We start from the raw sequence: 18,484 nt of genomic DNA, 5'->3' as shown, positions 1-18,484 counted from the left end.
TCTTCCCCCATTTGTCCTGCTGATTATTGCTTGATTGATGAGCTGGTGTGTGCAAAGTGACCACCTGAAAGTTCTGCAGGCTTTAAGAGCTTGGTCAGTGTGTATTTGACCCTTAGAGGCCATGGATCAAATATCAGGGTTATATGCATTTCAATAACTTTGTTTTGATACTTGAAGGGGAAAAAAATTATTCACACTAGGGGGAACGAAGGAGATTAAATATTTATGCTTGAGAGCATCTCTGAAAGGATCTCAAGTGACTGCTGTCACCAGCCTCCTGGTCAACTTTTCTTAGCTTGAGCCCCTTCGTCTTTTCATCTCAGAAGGGTAAAATATATATTATTGTGAAGAAGAATAGCAGAAAAGCTTTTGTAGCAGACTGTGAAGGGATTTTCAGTGAGTGGCCCCTTCTGAGGGAGGAATGGGGGTTTCCTGAGAAATGGGTATTCCACACTGTCACCTGACTCAACAGGGCTCCAAGATGGCCAATAATTAATCAGAACAGGGCAAATGTTTCATTTTCTGCAACTTCACACAGCAGAATAAATAAAAGAAGTCTATTAGTTCCCCCCTCCTCCCAGTCTGAAAATAAAACTTAAGGGAGGAAATTGGGAAATTTTGAAGCAATTCTGATGTGATTAACACTTTCCCTACCAAAAAAAATAAAAACAAACAAAAAAAAAGATCTGTTTCCTGTTGTGATATAGAAAAGATTAAAAAAGGGAAAAAAGGGGCCATATGTGAATATCACATTCTTTTTGAAATGAATAATATCTCACCTGCATATTTCAGAACACTGTTCATGAAATTCACATAATCTGTATTTGCTGATTACCCACATAAATACTTGGCTTGTATGCTAAGAAAATGCCATGTACTTAGGAAAATCCCTAAATTTATTGATCTATTTTTCAAAGTGTAGTGTTTGAAGATGATCTCTTAGATCCCAGTCAATGAAAACACATGCTTATACAAAAATGCATTTCAGTTACAGCATAAGTTTCACTCTAATTTTGCAGAGACTTTTCTTCTGACAGCGCATCTTCTGGCTAAGAGTAAACCGTATTGTTGCATAAAACATGTAACCTATACTTTGATACGCATTTTAATATGGTGCGTGGGGATGCAAAACCAATTTACTCTATAGAGATTGTTTGTATGTTGATGTTTAACCCACATATACACACACAGAATTGAGAGAGATAATTAGCACAAATGTGGCATGCACAGCTCCTTTCTTGCCCCTCATTACCTTCCCTCACCCTGCCAAAAAAACCCAGGCCCTCAGCAAGCCGGAACAAGGACAAGATTCCTGTGTAACAGCCTTATTCTGGGAAGAAAGCTAATGTCATTGGTTACTTGTGGAAAGAAAAGTAACAGGGTGGTTGAGTTTCATCCCTGTCTACTTTGACTTGAGCACTGTATATTTCTGTACTGAGTGTGCCAGCTGGCTGTGAAGGGTGATCCATCGTATTCAGCGCATGCAGAAGTAGCGTCTGTGCCAGTAATTAACCTGATACTGATTTAGAGAACTGCTAGCAATTTGAGTTGATGGAAGATTCAAAGGCCCACTTGCATCACAAGGATTATAGATATTTTATTAGTTAACCATCCTTGTTTAAAATCTGTGTGGAATAGCCTGAATTTGTTTTCCAGACCTTAAGTCATTTTTATGACTCTTTTCTGAACCCTTTCAAATTGATCAGCCTACTTTTGAAGTGGATTTAGCAGAATATGCTGGTAATGGCCTGCCAAAACATAAGTAATGTCCCTTGCCTACTTGTGTTTAAAGCCTACCTTTGTCCACCTCTCCTTTCTCAGTATTTTACATTAAGGATTTGCATTTACTATAGGAATCATGCAGCTGAACAGAGAATATTTCTGTTCTCTAATATGACCTCCAGATCTTTTTCAGTATTTTGTCTTTTCTTCCAGGTTTACTTTTTAAAAATCTGATAAGATTATCTTGTTCCCAAGTGTGCCAAAATTTACTGGTGTGTTAGTAGCTCCTTAGACAATTCTTATAAGGCTTTTGGATTAAATTTGCGTAGAAACTCAAACTTTAAAATATTTACTTCTAGTTAGAACTCATTAACAAATGTAGAAAATGGAAAAGAGAAAATATTGTCTTTGTTTATTAGATATTATGCTATCACTACTTTTTAAAAAAACAGAAGCATACACATTTGTAATGTAGAATTCTGCCTTTTCTGCACTCATATTGGGAAACTTCCCATCACTTTCTATAAGTGTATTCCATTGTTGTACCCTACATAATGCATAAATGCTGTACTGCCATTACTGTTTGACTCCCTCACTTTCTTTCCTGCATTTCTAGTATATTTTAAAATGTTACTTTCTCACCTTTTCTTTGATGGAATAATTTTAAATGAAGCAGATTTGCTGCATGATTACACTACTGTGCAGTTTGAAGAGTATTGCATAATTAAGCAATTTCTAGTTATACAACCATTACATATCTGTGTTTCCTTTCCCATTCTATTTTACTTAAAGCTGCTTTCAGCGTCAGCAAGTGTCCCTTTTGAAGTACCACATGTACTTCTAGTTTACAGTTGTACTTACATCCACATATACTGTGGGACAGCAATAGATTTTTTGTGTAGATCACTACTGACTATTTCTTTAATATATGCTCTCCTTGGCCTTCAGGAGTTATTTTCCTTGGCTTCTTAATTTATGATGAATCAGCTTACATTAAATCATGACCTTGCTTGACATGATGCATCATAAATGTTGAACTCTTTTAATGAGTGTGTTTGTGGTATGGTCAATTTGGATAATCCATCTTGAACTGAAAAGTAATGAGCACAGAATGAATTCTTGAGACTATTTAACATTTAAATGTGTTGCAAAAAGGTGCCAATATGTTTTGACATATAAAAACCTAACACAGTATTCCAAGTCAGGGTATTACTTTATGGAAAATGTAGTAAATTCACATATAAGTGTCCCAAGAATATGCAGTGTTACAAAGCAGGTAACTTCTGCTGCCATAAAATTCTGAGTGTAGTTACTGAGATGGATGACATTTTATTGTTCTTGTAATGAAGTCTAATATAACAGATTGAGTTTGAATTAGACTTTGTATTTGTGAACATCTATGTTCAAAAAAAAGTGATACTGTCTTTAGGTAGTCATTGGCCAAAGGCCCAAACCATATGATGGTTTGCAAAGAAAGCTTATGTTTGATGCATTGAGCTGCAAGCCGTTGACTCAATACAGACCACTAGGGCATTCACATGGGTTTTCTCATTTTTATGGTCTGAGTTCAGTCCGAGCCTGTAATGTCAACAAATGCTGACTATTTCAAGCATCTATGGTATCTTCAGTTTAATTATGAATTATGTTAGGTAGATAATATTTTTTTCTAGAGCAATATATGCCACCAGACAACTTACCCTTATAAGGAGAGAAAACAGCTTCACATTGTTACTGCTCCACCTCAGGGCAAGGAGGGACACTAACCTGAACTGTTCCAATCAGTGCAAGCGCCCTTTTCTGTCACAGTCGATGTATTTTGTCTTTAAAACCTGCATGCAGAAGGCTACAGCTAGAAACATTCAAATGGTGAATCTTTTATTATTTTCTCCGGTGATCTAAATCCACCCTTTCTACAAAACTACTGCTTCTGACATATGCCCTCATTGGAGGACCACTCTTCCCTTTTTCCTGCACGAGTATGCCTTATGCCAAGTTACATAGCATTTCTCCCGCGGCAATGATGATTTAAGCATTCTCTATCTAATCAGTCCTATAACTGTGTCAGCACAATTGTTGGCTCAATCCTTGACCAACTTACAATCTACAGAAGAGGAAATCATCTCTTTGGGCAAATGTATTCCCTCAGCTACTGTGCCATGTAACAGAGCAGTGAGCTAGTGGGCAGAAATGAGAATATGGTAGCACCGGTGACTGCAGGCTTCTTAAATAGAGCTATGCAGTATTGCAACCAACCATGTAACCTTAGCCTGAATAAACATGGAGGCCTATGGAAAAGGTGCTACATAACCTGCATGAAATAGCATTCTGAAAAATTCTTCAAGTATGTGCTATCCAGAAATATGGAGGATATTTTAAACACAAATGAAATTACTGCTTCCAGTGAAATGCATAAACAACATTACACAATAGTTTTTAGAAGCTGGAAGAGTGACATAACCAATTGAGACTGCAGAGAGAATTTCAACAGATACAGTGTAATCACCCAGGCTAGAGTTTGGCCAGGACACCAGGATTAACACTGTGAGGCATGCTGCAAGGGTTTTGGGAATGAATCTTCTTTAAACTTGTATTTCATCTGGAAAATAGCAGACTTCTGCCGCTCTGTCATTCAGGCATGTGGGAAGGAAAGAGGGCTACCTTATGAATAATCTCTGCTTCCTGCAGCAGCATGACTTCTTGGCAGTTTCACCAAAATACTGAGCCTAAACCTACTTAATGAATGAAATGAGGGGGACATAAGACAAGGCAGCATAAAATACATTTTAAACCCTCCATATCATTTCTAATTTACACACTCTTTTTTAGAGAGAGGATGAATAGGACAATTACAGTGAATGCTCTTGAGAAATACCATGGAGGGAACCCCGGTTTTATTAAAGCCCTAGAAATGTGCCAAAAGACTGAACTGGAGCAGGGTCAAGGCTTGGTGTGTTTATTGATGACTATTTACAAAGAGGTTTCCTCAGTGTTGCATATATATTGTGCAAAGCAATATATGCAAGCAGAAAGTGGGCTGCCTGAACCAGCAGATATTTGTGCACATGCATGAAGATCTTGAATGTCTAATTTTGTACTACCAGTTGAAGGCAGTAATTCTGAATGTCCTTAATATTCCCAGTAAGATATATGTTACAGACAAAAGAAAATCTATGTCCAGTTTTTTTCAGGGGTTAAATCTTGTCTTCTGTGCTAAAAAATGAACTGAAAAAAATGAGCAGGAATTTTATACACCTAAAGATACAGTCTGTGCCCTGTGGGGCTCTCGTTCCAGTAGGTCTGCTCTAAGTATGAGAAAGTTGTACATTATCTCCAGTGTCTGATGGTGAACTGTGATGTTTTCATGACAACAATCATGCATTATAAACTTTGAGAGATCTGAACTACAATACAAGAAAAACTGGCAACTTCTGGTCACGTAAAGTATCTTTTAATCTGACCCATGCTTTTTAACCTTAGGGAAAGAGTAACCTGGGGACCCAAAAAACCAGAAAACAACTTGTGCTAAGAAAACTTTCTTAATGTTGGCACTTTAATTCCATCATTGTTGACCCCTGGCTTAAATGGCGAGTTGTATACACGCTTACGTGCTATCTATCAGCACTTGAGTGGAGGGTGGTGCCGTGCTTCATGCTTGTGTATGGTACTCACTGGCCAATAAGGGAAAGTTAAGACTTCATCTGTGTAATTTTAGCCTTTCAACTCATACCTGTTTACAGTTGTTAATTCCACTTATGTGTCTATGTTGTAATGCTACCATCATCACTTACCTGAGACCATCGTGCACCATGATCTGTTACATTCATCTCTGGAAAACCTGCCCCTTTAAACGCTCTGTCTGGATTTATTTCAGCTGCCTGAGATTTGCTGTTATGCGTACAAACCAAAATGTTTATAGGCCTTATAAGAGCAGAACACTGAATGTTTGTCACTAATTTGCTTCATCGTGTTTCAAGCTAGAGAAATTTGACAAAGCTGCTAAATTGAAGTGAGTCAGAGCTTCAGCATTTCTGCAGGATTCTTTTGTGAACAGGGGCTTTTAAACAGTTTACAATGTAATCATGGCAACAGTGGAAAATCTGGTTTAAAAAACGTAACAAAAAGGAATAAAAATGCTAAACACTTGAGCAGAAAGTAAGCCTCCCCTATGTGCAAAGTAAATGATTTAGTGATGTTCTCTTCACGTTAAATGAGGCAGGAGATCACAAACTAAAAAACACTTAAATATGATTTTAAAATTAATTATGCTTCACCCCCATAATAGTATTTAAATTGCATTTAAATTGGTTATGCATGCATTGGGTTTGCTACATCGTAAATGCATTTTTGTTCAGAATCTAAGTAGATCTAGGCTTCATTTGTGAGATAGACTCGGAGTGATTGAGTTCAAAGTGAAGCCATAGAAGTGCCCACAGAATCAGGAGCATATAGTATGATAACTGTTATGTGAAGAATGTTAATTCTTTTGTGTCAAACACATTTTTTTTATCATTTGCTACACTGCATTATTACTTTAGCTCTTTTAAACTAATTATATTCAATGCAAATTTTGATCAGATTGAGAACATTGAAATAGATCGTGGAAATTCAGTTATGAAGTAATGCTGGCCATCATCAGAACAGTCTCTGTCAGTGAAGAGGAAACTCCAGCTTTCTGTTGGCACAGCTGTTGTTTTCTTCTGCAGGAGAGATACCCCAACTATTTGCCTCACTGCTTTTTCACAAATGAAGATGAAAGCCCAGCAGTCCTGATACAGGGGCTGGGATGCCCGTAATGTAATGCGATCATGAGATGGTCAAGTTCAAGATCCTCAGGACACTGAGAAGAGTGTGCAGCAAGCTCACTGCCCTGGACTTCAAGAGAGCAGGCTTTTGCCTCTTCAGGAACCTGCTCAGTAAGGTTCCAGGGGATACAGCCCTAGACGGCAGGGGGGCCCAAGACTGTTGGTTAAGATTCAAAGATCACCTGCTGCAAGCTCAGGAGTGTTGCATCCCAACCAGAAGGAAGTGCAGCAGGAGGGCCAGGAGACCTCCTTGGATGGATAAGGAGCTCCTGAGGAAAATGCAAAGGAAATAAGAGGCTTATAAAAGGTGGAAGCAAGGACAGATGACATGGGAAGGGTACAGGGTTGTTGTCCGGGAAGCTATGGACCAGGTTAGGAAAGCTAAGGCCCAGTTAGAATTAAACTTCACTAGGAATGTTAAATATAACAGGAAGGGATTCTATAGGTATATTGCAAGTAAAAGACAGACTAGGGACAATGTGGGCCCTCTCCAGAAGCTATCAGGAGAACTGGCTACCCTGGATCTGGAGAATGCTGAGGTTCTTAATGACTTCTTTGCCTCGGTCTTCACTGGCAAGTGCACTTACCGCACCACCCAAGTCTTGAAAGGCAGATGCAGGGACTGCGAGAATGAAGACCTTAGGCCCACTGTAGGAGAGGATCAAGTTTAACTTGCCAAGTGCAAGGTCCTAGCCCTGGGTCGGAGCAATCCCAGGCACAGCTACAGGGTGGGCAGAGAAGAGATTCAGAGCAGCCCTGCAGAGAAGGGCTTGGGGGTGTTGGTTGATGAGAAAATGAACATGAGCCGGCTTCAGTGTGCGCTTGCAGCCCAGAAAGCCAACTGTATCCTGGGCTGCAGCAAAAGGAGCGTGACCAGCAGGTCGAAGGAGGTGATCCTGCCCCTCTCCTCTGCTCTTGTGAGACCTCACCTGGAGTATTGTGTGCAGTTCTGGTGTCCTCAACACAAAAAGGACATGGAACTGTTGGAACAAGTCCAGAGAAGGGCCACGAGGATGATCATGGGACTGGAGCACCTACCGTATGAAGACAGGCTGAGGAAGTTGGGGCTATTCAGCCTGGAGAAGAGAAGGCTGTGTGGAGACCTCATAGCAGCCTTCCTGTATCTGAAGGGGGCCTATAGGGATGCTGGGGAGGGACTCTTCATTAGGGACTGTAGTGATAGGACAAGGGGTAACAGATTAAAACTTTAACAGGGGAAGTTTAGATTGGATATAAGGAGGAAATTCTTTCCTGTTAGGGTGGTGAGGCACTGGAATGGGCTGCCCAAGGAAGCTGTGAATGCTCCATCCCTGGCAGTGTTCAAGGCCAGGCTGGACAGAGCCTTGGGTGACATGGTTTAGTGGGAGGTGTCCCTGCCCAATGGAACTAGATGATCTTAAGGTCCTTTCCAATCCTAACTATTCTATGATTCTATGTTCACCACTTAGATATGCATCCTGGTGGGTTTGATCCCAGTCAGGTTTTGAGTTGAGGAGGGTGAAGTGTGTGTGCTCAGGTGCTGTTACTACCAAACCAGTCACTAGAATGAAAATATTCAGGAATACAAGATGAAGTAAACACAGACTAGTTGTTACTAAGTGTATGGTGGACATCTACTGCAATAGGTCCCTGGTCTTCTGTGACTAGTAATGCTAGCACATCACTTATATCTTCTGGGTTTAAGTGTTCAGTTTCAGGAACAAATTAATTTATTCTGTAAAAGATATTTTAAATAATTGACTTACAGTTACCACAACTTTAAAAGTATCTCTGTGGCATTGTCTGTGCTGTACTTTCCTCTCAAGTCTGATCTACATGGAAACTGTTGATTTCATCTAATAGATCAAGTCTGTGGTTTTAGTCCTGCAATAAATCTTCATTGATGATCTGTAATGAAGGCCCATAGTGTATTCAAACATTTGGATTTCAGGAATTTGGGTTGCACTTTTTCTGTGAAGAAACATTTATTTTGCATTCAGTCTTCCGCTCATATCAAGTCTGACTGCCATATGACTTTGGGAATGCCAGGAAACATACGCCATATGTTAAAGGGTCTGTTTCTGGGCATACCTAACTCTTGACAGCTCTAGGTGTGCGCACATTTCCCTGTTTTCTGAGACCCAAGATAATACACAAAATGGGCATTTCACTACAGGGCTTAAGCCGGAAGACGTTCTTGTTTCATACTTGCTGCTACCAGGTCTGAGAGAAGGGGTGTTGACTTTTTCTTCTTTAATTAAATAACTGTCACTACACAATGTATGACAAAGGGGAATTAATTTTCTTGTTCTGCACTTCTTCCTGTTTCAGGTAATGTTATTAACAGGTGAATTAAGTAAAAATCTAGCTGAGTTGCCTTCTGTAGATGCTTCAAGACTGTAGATTTTGGTGGTCAATAAATGCCTACACCTCTCACCTTCTGTGCCTAAATACTTTAGAGATTGTCTCTAAATCACAACTTTCTCCTTGGACTTTCCACTTAGCTTCAGAATGGCTTTTGTAGATCATGACTGTAGCTCTGTGTAGCTCACTGTCACCCCTGCCCTGTCCTGCTTCCTTCCCAGCAGGACCCTGATATGCTCCAGCATCGGGTGGCACTGAAAGCAGGGGCAGGAACTGATCAACCAAAAAGAAGAACTGGAGTGAGGAACCTTGTTTGCCCCCATATCTGCACATTGTCCAGTGATCCCCCTCAATGACCTTTTCCTTCAATGGCTTTATGTTCAGGAAGTACCTCAAAGTGTTAATTATGATTGATTTGCCATGCTTTTAGATGACTGTTTATATCATCCCTTGTCCTTAATGACCTTTCTGAGACCACTCCACAGAGCACTCCAGTCTTTACACTCCTATAGAAGAAGGAAAATACTAATGACTGTCGCAAAATTCGCCACATTTGCTATTATTTCTTGCAAAAATCAGTCTCAGTTCACTGATGTCAACTGGGAAGCTTTCATCTCAATTTTAAAAGGAATTTTACTTAAAAGTAAATAATAATAAGGCATAATTTTCAATATAAATGACAATAAATATTTATCTGATTTATGTAACCTCTATTCCCTTTCTTTTGAAAAACAAAACATTAAAATGGGGAGTGGTCAGTTCATAGCATGTGTAAAATGTGTAATATTTGAGGCAAGGTGGAGGACTTGTTATGGTTTTGATTTTTCAGCAAATGGGGAAAAATAATCTGGCAGTTTGGAAAATAAAATATAAACACCAAGTGTTAGATACTGATAACAAGTATCTAGCATTTTAGCTTTTTATCATACCCATAGCACTGATTTCTAATATTGATTCAGAAATCTGTTTTGCTGCTCTGTTTTCTTTTTTACTCTCCAGACAAAGAAGGAGTTATTCTTAGTAAAGGAGCTCTGAATACACTGAATTTTACAATGCAGTTGCCAAGCATCTTAGTTTGCCTTCATTTAACACTCTGAACTCTGTAGGTCTAGCTTGGTGGTTCCCTGTATCTGTCCATCTGTTATTCAAATACAGTGCTTACTTTATAAATGCATTCTTGAGTGCTAAAAAAGTAAAATTCTCTACCTCACTCTTAGTCTTCAGTCAGGCTGCTGGCTTCTCTTTACTGGTAATATGTTATATTTATTGCTTTTATGACTTTAATTACAGTATCTGATAGAATTATTATTATTATTATTATACTACAAAATCAATTTCTTGTCAAGGTAACATTTACCTCCTAAAATACCCTACAGAAACTGCTGTCAGAAATGATTCCTTAACAATGGCAGAGAGATTGACAGGACTTTTGCTTTCTTAATGTAAGCACAGATAAACAATTAGAGTTTTCTATACAGAAAGGCTACAGTCAAAATAATAATCATGATAACTATTAATTACTGGTTTAGCTATGTGCAGTACAGCTACTCATGCAGTACAGCTACTCTTGATCTAGATTTCATTGTTAGAATTCAGTCTTTAGCAGTCTATAGCAGCTTGAACAAATGACATGCTTCACAGAGGCTTTGGAATTTTTACATCTCATTTCTTGCATTTTTTCTAGAATTTTGTATACAAGTGATGGGGCTCTGCAGCTTTGTAGTTTTACCTTCAAATATATACAAACTGCTTAGCTAAAGGCCTTATGACCAATGATTAATCTCACATGAAAAAAATTTTACCACATCAAGAAAGCCAGAGTTTAAGAAACTTTTATCTCTGTCCCAGACTTTAATCTCTTCAGCCACTTGTTTCATTTCTTGTACAACAGTTAAAAACTTTTCAGCGACGATAATCATACTGTTTGCAGGATGTACTGCTTACTGAAATAGTCTCTTGTTTCTTTGAGTGTACTTTACATCCTCCATATCTTGACTGTTAAAATAATGTATCTTTTTCCTTTTTTGATTAGAAATGGATCTAAGCTAACATCTTCCAGGAGAATAACTGTGGACCCTTGAAAGTGTTTATATTCTTATATTCTTTATATTAGTTCTGAGCTTTCCTCTCACCACCCCCACCCCACCCCACTTTTGACTTGTACAAGCAGCTGCAGCAATTAAGATACAGATGAAGGGGAAAAAGTGAACTGGTGAAATGTGAATTTGAACACATGTCCTTGAAAGTTCTTGTGGCTGGTCAATAATAGTAGGAAAAATACCATGAGCTAAATCTTAATTACTGTTGAGCCACAGAAAATGAACTTGCATTTGGACCCAAAAGGTCATCTTCAGCTGCCATAAAGGCTCTGTAGTTCCCATAACATTGGGCAAGAGATGTACATGGGTGAAAAACAACAGTAAAGGTAAAGGAAAAGAAAAAAACTAACCAAAACACACAAAACCCTGTGTCTTCCTCACCACAGTGTGCCTTCCAATATTTTAGTTACTGGTACTGGTCATGGTAGCTTCTGAAGGTCGAGCAAGAAGTTTGGGTCTGGTCAGCTCCACCTGGCCATGAGGCATTGCAGCAGCACACTGGGGGACAAACTGTGGACTCTGACAGGCAGGCAGACATACAGATGGGTCCAGCTTATGCTTACTTTGGGTAATTCTTGCTTGAATTCATGCAAGCAGCAGATGACCAATAATGTCTCTAAATCAAAGGTGAATAAAAGTTTGCATCTAGGGAGCATGGTCTTGTGCCATAGCCAAAAGGCAGTGTAGGCAATAGTCTGTGAAATATTAGAGATAGATAACTTGGAGCTGTCAAAAATTGTTCTTTTTTGTGCCACCAGCATCAGAGCCTTGTAGCATCAGAGGACCAGAACAAAGCTCACTGCAACCTTTCCTGCTCTGCTCACTTCAGACACTAAACAGTCATTCCTCAAATCTGCTTCAGAAATAGAGTAAAATTCAGGCCTTTGCTAAAGCTAAAGGAATATTTGCTATATCAACCCATGGACACCACGCTTCACCTAAAATACAAAGTTTGTCAGGTATGGATGCAGTGGTCTAAGGGATCCTACATGAATTTACCTCAGTTGAATAATAAACAGTTTATTTCAAAAGTGCATATGGAATACTTCTGGGTAGAAACAGAATAACTAAGAAACTGTGAAGGTATATTTGGATGTGGGCTTTACTGTCTCATGAACCAAATATAATCATTTTTACTCTTGCAAAACTTCCACTTAAGTTGCTAGGAGCTTTGCCTAAGTAGTCACTAAGTAAGGTCTGCAGGATTTGGTTCTAAGTTTATGTTTGTTGCTGGTTTCCAGTGAATGGGTTTTGCTGAGATACATCACCAGTATCCAGCAATTTAACTCATTTACAGAAATGTGTAAATTCCACCAAACAACCTGTATTCAGCCAGGTTATTTTTTTCTCCTTTTTTTTCTTTTTTTTTTAATATAGCCTTTGTTTGCACTTAATAGGCAGGCTATCTGTTGCATTACAAAACAGATCAGACTCTAGGACTATTCTCACGGGAGAGAGGAGCTGACACTTGCTGCCTCTGAGACTGAAATTCCCAGCCTCTCTCTGCCCCCTCCCTTTCTCCCCTAGGTTAAGCAGCTGTGAAAAAGCTTAAACCATTTCAGTGAGGCAGACCTGCAGTAGAGCCACACTGTACCTGATGAATCTGTCAGTCTCCTTGCATAGCTGTTTCCAAAGGCTGTCACTATATTGCTGGTTCTAAGAGCAGTCTCCCTGGATTGCCTTTGCATTCCTTCTCCCTTAAACAGGAAAAAAAAAGGGAAAAAAATAAAAAAAAAAGAAGCCTATAAAGGTCAGACCAAGGACACTTCTGCAGCAGACTGCTTGGCTCAGCCTGGGAAGTTGCCTTATTACTTCTCACTTCTTACCTTGTCATTTAAAAGCAGAGTGAACTTTATATCCTATCAGAGAAAATATCTCCAGTGAATATACCTGAAGTAGATGTACTGTCAGGTATCAGGCTGGGAAGGAATCTGCAGCTTGACAAGATCCCTCCTGGAAACAATGCTTTATCCACTCGTATTTACTGCTGGGAACCATCAACTACCCAACAGCTGCCCAGCCTTTGCCTTTGGGCAATATGAACCCCCTTTCAGGAACTATTTTTATTATTATTTATTATTGCTATAGTGCCATAAGTGTGTGTGATGTTTTCCAGACTAATTAAGAAGACAGTTCCCCGCTCCAAGCAATCTGCAATCTCCTTTGAACAATAGTTTACTGCTAATGCCCTCGAAGCCAAGCTCTAGTTGTATAATTATAGATAGATGGAGAGATAGAAACTGCACAAACACATATGGAGATAGCACCACAAGAAATACAAAGAAAAAGATTAATTGCTTTGTTCTGACTGATTCTGTTTCTGAGAAATATACAGGTGTAAATCCAGCCATGAAAACTAAAAACTTTCCTAATGGGAACATTTTGGGCCAGCACTGCGTGTCAAGTAAATGAGAGTAATCCTCTGGAAATCAATAGGGCACTGAGTTACACAACTGGAGAATTTATCCCTTGGAAATATCTGTGGCATTGCTGCTTTGCATTTCTTCCTCTAACACATGGTGGTTGCTGCAGGACTGGGGCTGGGGGGGGGGGGGGGGGAGGCCTTGAGAAGGGGTGCTTTGGTGTTTTCAGGACTTCTTTTGGCAAAAGTTGACTGTAGTCTTTAGGTAGACAGCAAAGGTTGATGTATGATCTTGCATAAGACAAGTTCCCAGTTTAAAAATAAAAACACCACAAAAGCATCCCCCCCCCCCCCCCCCAAAAAAAAAAATACTGCAGCTAATCTTATTTGCATTAGAGATTGCTTTTGTTCAACCTGGGGAGGAAGCAAGTTTGTCTGAGTGCCGCTCTTTAATACTTTCATCTCATAATGGAAGATTTACAGGTATGGACCCAAACCAGTGTCGACTCCCCACTAGTTTAATGCAAATTAGGAGATGAATGCTCATGGGAACAATACAGAAATGCTTCCACATGACTTCCTCCCACTGAATTGCTGATATAAGGCTCCTCTAAAGGGTATAATACTGACAGCAGGGAAGTTTCCCCTAGCCTCTCCCCCCCCCGTCCTTCCTTCTGAATAAAGTTATTAAAGTAGATCAGACTAATTAACAGTAGCTTATCCCTATTGATTGAACCAATCCCTGTTGTGGAGGTGCTGTAAGAATGCCTTTACTTCGTTGTGAAAAAAGTGTGTTAGAGAGGACAGTATCGAAGGTTGTTTACTGTTTGCTCTCAGGGATTTTATCCATTATTCTTTATGTCTCACAGGCATGTTGAAGCCATATGTGAAGGTATATAAACATGCACATAGAGGTATCCTTTGATGAATAATTTTTAGTTAATGTCTGGATATAACAGGGGGAAGTATAAAAGCAAACAACAGCCCTTACAATGGCTCTACATGATTTTCTTTTTTAGTCTTGAGTGTTTAAAATTAGTAGCATGAAACTCACCTGATGATTTAGTTTAACTAATATATTCTAAATCAAATATATTAAGGAGTATTAGGAGAAAGCTTGGAAGTAAAATGGTCTTGGTTAAAAAAATCTTAACATTGTAAATGATTTTGTTCTAGTACCACTACAATCATAATCTAATTGCTTTACGTAACATACGTCTCCACAGTCTGCTTGTAACCTTGTATTGGTTATAAATTTACACTATATTATTGCTGCTTATATTTCTGGCTGTAGGATGATACAAGTGGCTGTATGTTTTCCCAACTAACAGCAGCTTATTGTGGAACAAAAAAGGAAAACCGATCTGCTTAATGGTATATTAGGCTTTTTTCCTCTTCCAAACAGTATCACTAAACTACTTGGACACTGAGTATTTCAGCATTTGGGTAATGTAAAACCACTTTTCTCATCTCAGCTCAAAAGTGTGAGTAAATAGATACAAAAGGATTTTTAAAAAGAATTTTAAAAAAAGCAAAACCAAACCAAAGAACACCACACTCACTGTGCAAGCTTATTTGTTACAATTTGTCGTTCAGTTTACAAACCAGAATCAAAACATGATTTTTCCTGTTTTTTTTTTATTGTTTTGATGGTCTTGAATAATAAGATCAGAAAAAATAAGTAAATAAGAAGTATCTATTTTGAATCTAATAAAAATAATAATACTAATTATTAGAACTAGTCAAATGCTGTTGCTGACTGAGACAACTTATTCACAGGAATAGCTGTTCAAATTGTAGGGAACTCTCCCTCCTCCAAGTATTTATTTGTCATAAACACTTAAGAGTGTTAGGTGGCTGTGGGTTTCTTCTTGTTTTTTCATGTTTGTTGGCTGGGTTTCCTAATCAAAATGCCTTCAGGATGGGGATGCAAAGCTACGTGTGCTCCTTAAGGGCTGGGTGTCCAAGGCAGGATGTGCTATCCCCCAGGGAAGCTGTTTGTGCCAGCCCAGGGGGTAGGCAGGAGATCACACTGCAGCTGCCTGGAAAAGGCCAAAATGCAGACATACCATTAGGTAGTGCTAATGAGCCCCGAAGACTGAGGAGAATGGTACAATATCCTGGCTATGGGGTCAACACAGCCCAACACTGGGAAAGGATCATAATATCCTGCCTACACCAGGGCAGAGAGAGCTAATAGCTAGTAGGGTAGATTTTGGTCAGGGGGGCAGCCAGCATGCATGCTTCAGCAAGATTACAAACTATTTGGTAATCTGTAGTTCTCTCACTACTTCATTAGTTGCACATTGCACTAGGATAAAGTGTTTCTGGTGCCCAAACAGGAGACAGGAATGAGTCCATATGGTTTGCCCAACAGCTGGATGTCACAGGCTGAAATCTGGTGTTGCAGGCAAACATGCAAATAAGAGAAGGATGCCCATATATCAGGGTAAGCATAAAACAATTCACAGACAAATTTAGCCTTTTGCCTAATGAACATGAATACAATGATTTGTGAAGATTTATAGGGTTGAACGCAAGCCTATTTCTGTTTCTAACACTACGTCAGACCTCTCTACGCAGGGATTTAATAATTTTCTAACAATACATAGTCAGAAGCACTGCACAAGCCCAGACATGTCAAACACAAGCTGCTCATGCCTTGGTCCTATCCTGGTATCTATTCCAGGTACTCTGAATGTGGTGTATTAGCTGATGTCTGCTTAGAAGACCTTGGAGCAGCAAAGTGCTGGCTAAAACTTTGAGAATATGCGCTATTAAAGCTTGCCGAGTCTGACCGTGCTGCACTCCTCTGTTCATTTCTCTGTCGCTGTTCCTTTATTAATCTTTTTTTTATCTGTATTAAAATATTTCATCAGAGACTGTGCTAGAAGCTTGTGTTGTGCATGAGTCCCTTGCTCATCGTCTTCCAGTATTACATTAAGAATCTAACTTCTCTCATATGTACCTCTTCCTTTTGTCTTCACCCCAATAGGAATATAATCTGCGTAATCCAATGTTTGCATTATAAAGTGTTCTGCCTATAGTCAGCTTGTAAACCAAAAATAATCTTTAAAAAATTAATCTCTTTGCAATTCAGATTGGCCATCCGAACAAGCTCATGTTTAAAATGTATACGCTGTCTTATTGCAGATGAGGTCTGGATTTAGACAAGTTTAGACATGCCTTTCAAAACCTCTACATCCCTGATACAATTTGCCCCTCTTCAGCCAAACCCATGAGTCTATTTCAGAACTATCCAGACCTCTGCCTAGCTGGAAGAGGAACTATTAAACCTTTTGTTTCATGACCACCCTCTTTAAACAAAAAAAAGCCCTAAACAACCAAAAGGAGGAAAATTAATAGGCCAGAACATCGTTGTTGAAAAGACAAAACAGCAGCAGCCAAGCAAGGAATGTGTGGACCACACGGCCAGCAAAAGAGATACTGTAAAAAAAAATGGTCATTCACTTGAGCTTTTACTAGAGGGAAACTTAGGTACTGCAAATTTTGTGCAACCTTATGCTTCCTGTCAAGCATTTTAAATGGGTTGAAAGGCACAGCAGACACCTTTGCTTGGATTCATAAATAGGCTCCCACCTCATATTAAAGGCCTAAGTTTAATTTGTTTAATATTCCCACCACTAACGATGCCTCTTTAAGACATCCTTTTAAAAGTTTGTAACATTAATTTAATGGAAAAATGCCAATACCGCTCTAAGAACTCTATTAGATTTTCTCCCTGTTAAATTAATGTTACTAACTTTTAATGGATGTTGTAATTAGATGTTATTATTAACGGGAATATTACCCAAATTAAAATCAGACCCTGAGAGGGAGACAACTTACGTTTACAAGTGCATTAAGCATTAGTATCTGGACATTATACATACAAACTGGTGGAGCCAGATGGCCTTTGCTTTGTTTTTCCCCTGTAACCTGCTACAGAACCAGGCACACATAGTTTTGTTAGCACATAATGTCTGCAAGAACAGCACAACTATTAATGCACCCACTTACAAAAGGAAGTGATGGTTTCTCCACCAGCTCTGGAGTAGGAAAGGGGAGCTCCATCTCCCAATTTCACACTCAATTTAAAGGGTCACTCTCAAACCAGCCTGATTGGGTTCAGCAGCTTGAAATTGATTGTTTTGGTTGTAAAGCTTGCCTGCCTTCCTAGCCAATTTAAAAAAAAAAAAAAAAAAGACTGCTGAGCTACTGGCTTATTATGAGCTGGAGAGTGGTGTGAGAAGGAATGTCATGAATTCAAAGCTACTGAATCCAGTCTATTTAGGGCGTGTGGAAAATGACAAAAGTGCCATTGTTCATGAAAGGTGAGAGAGACAGTCTTCCTTTTTCTGCTTTACATTTACAGTTCTGGCCCACTTCACCTGCAAAATTTCTGCCATGTGCTCTTACCACATATGCATGGGTTAGGAGTTAGGTCTCTGCTGAGGAAAAACAAGGCCACTTTTACCAGCAGCTCACAGTTATCTCAGAAGCACCCTCCTGCCAGTTTTGGGAGTGTTCTGTGTTGTATTTCTGTAACAGCAGTGGACTCTACATTGCCAGGTGGGAAAGCTCAAATGCTGTTGACATTACAAGCATATTCTGAGCTTCTGCCCTTGATTTTAGGCTCCTGTTTATTCTTCTTCTAAGTAGCCTGGTTGCATTTTGGAAGAGAAATGTATTTCATTATATATGTTGTGAACAAGCTGAGTTGCTGTTCAACAAATATGGGCTGAAATACTTGTTGCTTTAAAAACTAAGAGTTCAAATCCAGTAACAGCTGATCGAACAATTTGATGCAGAGAAAGGAAACAAAGGAGTAGAAAGCAAATTCAAGAAATTAGAGCAACAATATATATACTGAAGATGATGAAATTTTATTTTTCCTATACTACAAAGCATATAATACAAATCTTTCAAATAATTTAAAACTAAAATTGCAGACCTTGGGCATTGCCCGCCAGTGCTGTGTACTCTCGTTACACAGGCAATTCTTCCCTTGTGTCAGATCTGCAGTGGGATTGTTCTTCCTAATCTCAGCTCCAGAGGATATATCCGTGAGATAAAAGGCCCAAGTTTCAATGAACAAATAAAAGGAGTTGGGTTTTGTAGCATTTTGCATGCTTGCTAAACCTAAATAGTGGCAA

General features: G+C 39.2%; 1 long non-coding RNA gene across 2 annotated transcripts in view; it reads left to right on the top strand.

Moving 5' to 3' along the window:
- Positions 1 to 18,484, top strand: part of LOC130607283 (uncharacterized) — a 29,954-nt gene that overhangs the window by 8,055 nt on the left and 3,415 nt on the right. The window contains exon 3 of one of the 2 annotated variants that reach the window (XR_008974208.1): positions 11,353 to 11,486. The exons of the other annotated variant lie outside the window; for it this stretch is intronic. This is a non-coding gene — a long non-coding RNA (uncharacterized LOC130607283). Of the gene's footprint in view, positions 1 to 11,352; positions 11,487 to 18,484 lie in introns of those variants that run through there. 2 annotated transcript variants of the gene reach the window in all.

The sequence above is a fragment of the Pezoporus wallicus genome, unplaced genomic scaffold, assembly GCF_028554395.1.
Source record: "Pezoporus wallicus isolate ANWC-B61680 ecotype Strahan unplaced genomic scaffold, APGP_CSIRO_Pwel_v1 contig_5485, whole genome shotgun sequence".
In the NCBI taxonomy this organism is placed as follows: Eukaryota; Metazoa; Chordata; class Aves; order Psittaciformes; family Psittacidae; genus Pezoporus; species Pezoporus wallicus.
This window is presented reverse-complemented; position numbering and strand designations above follow the sequence as displayed.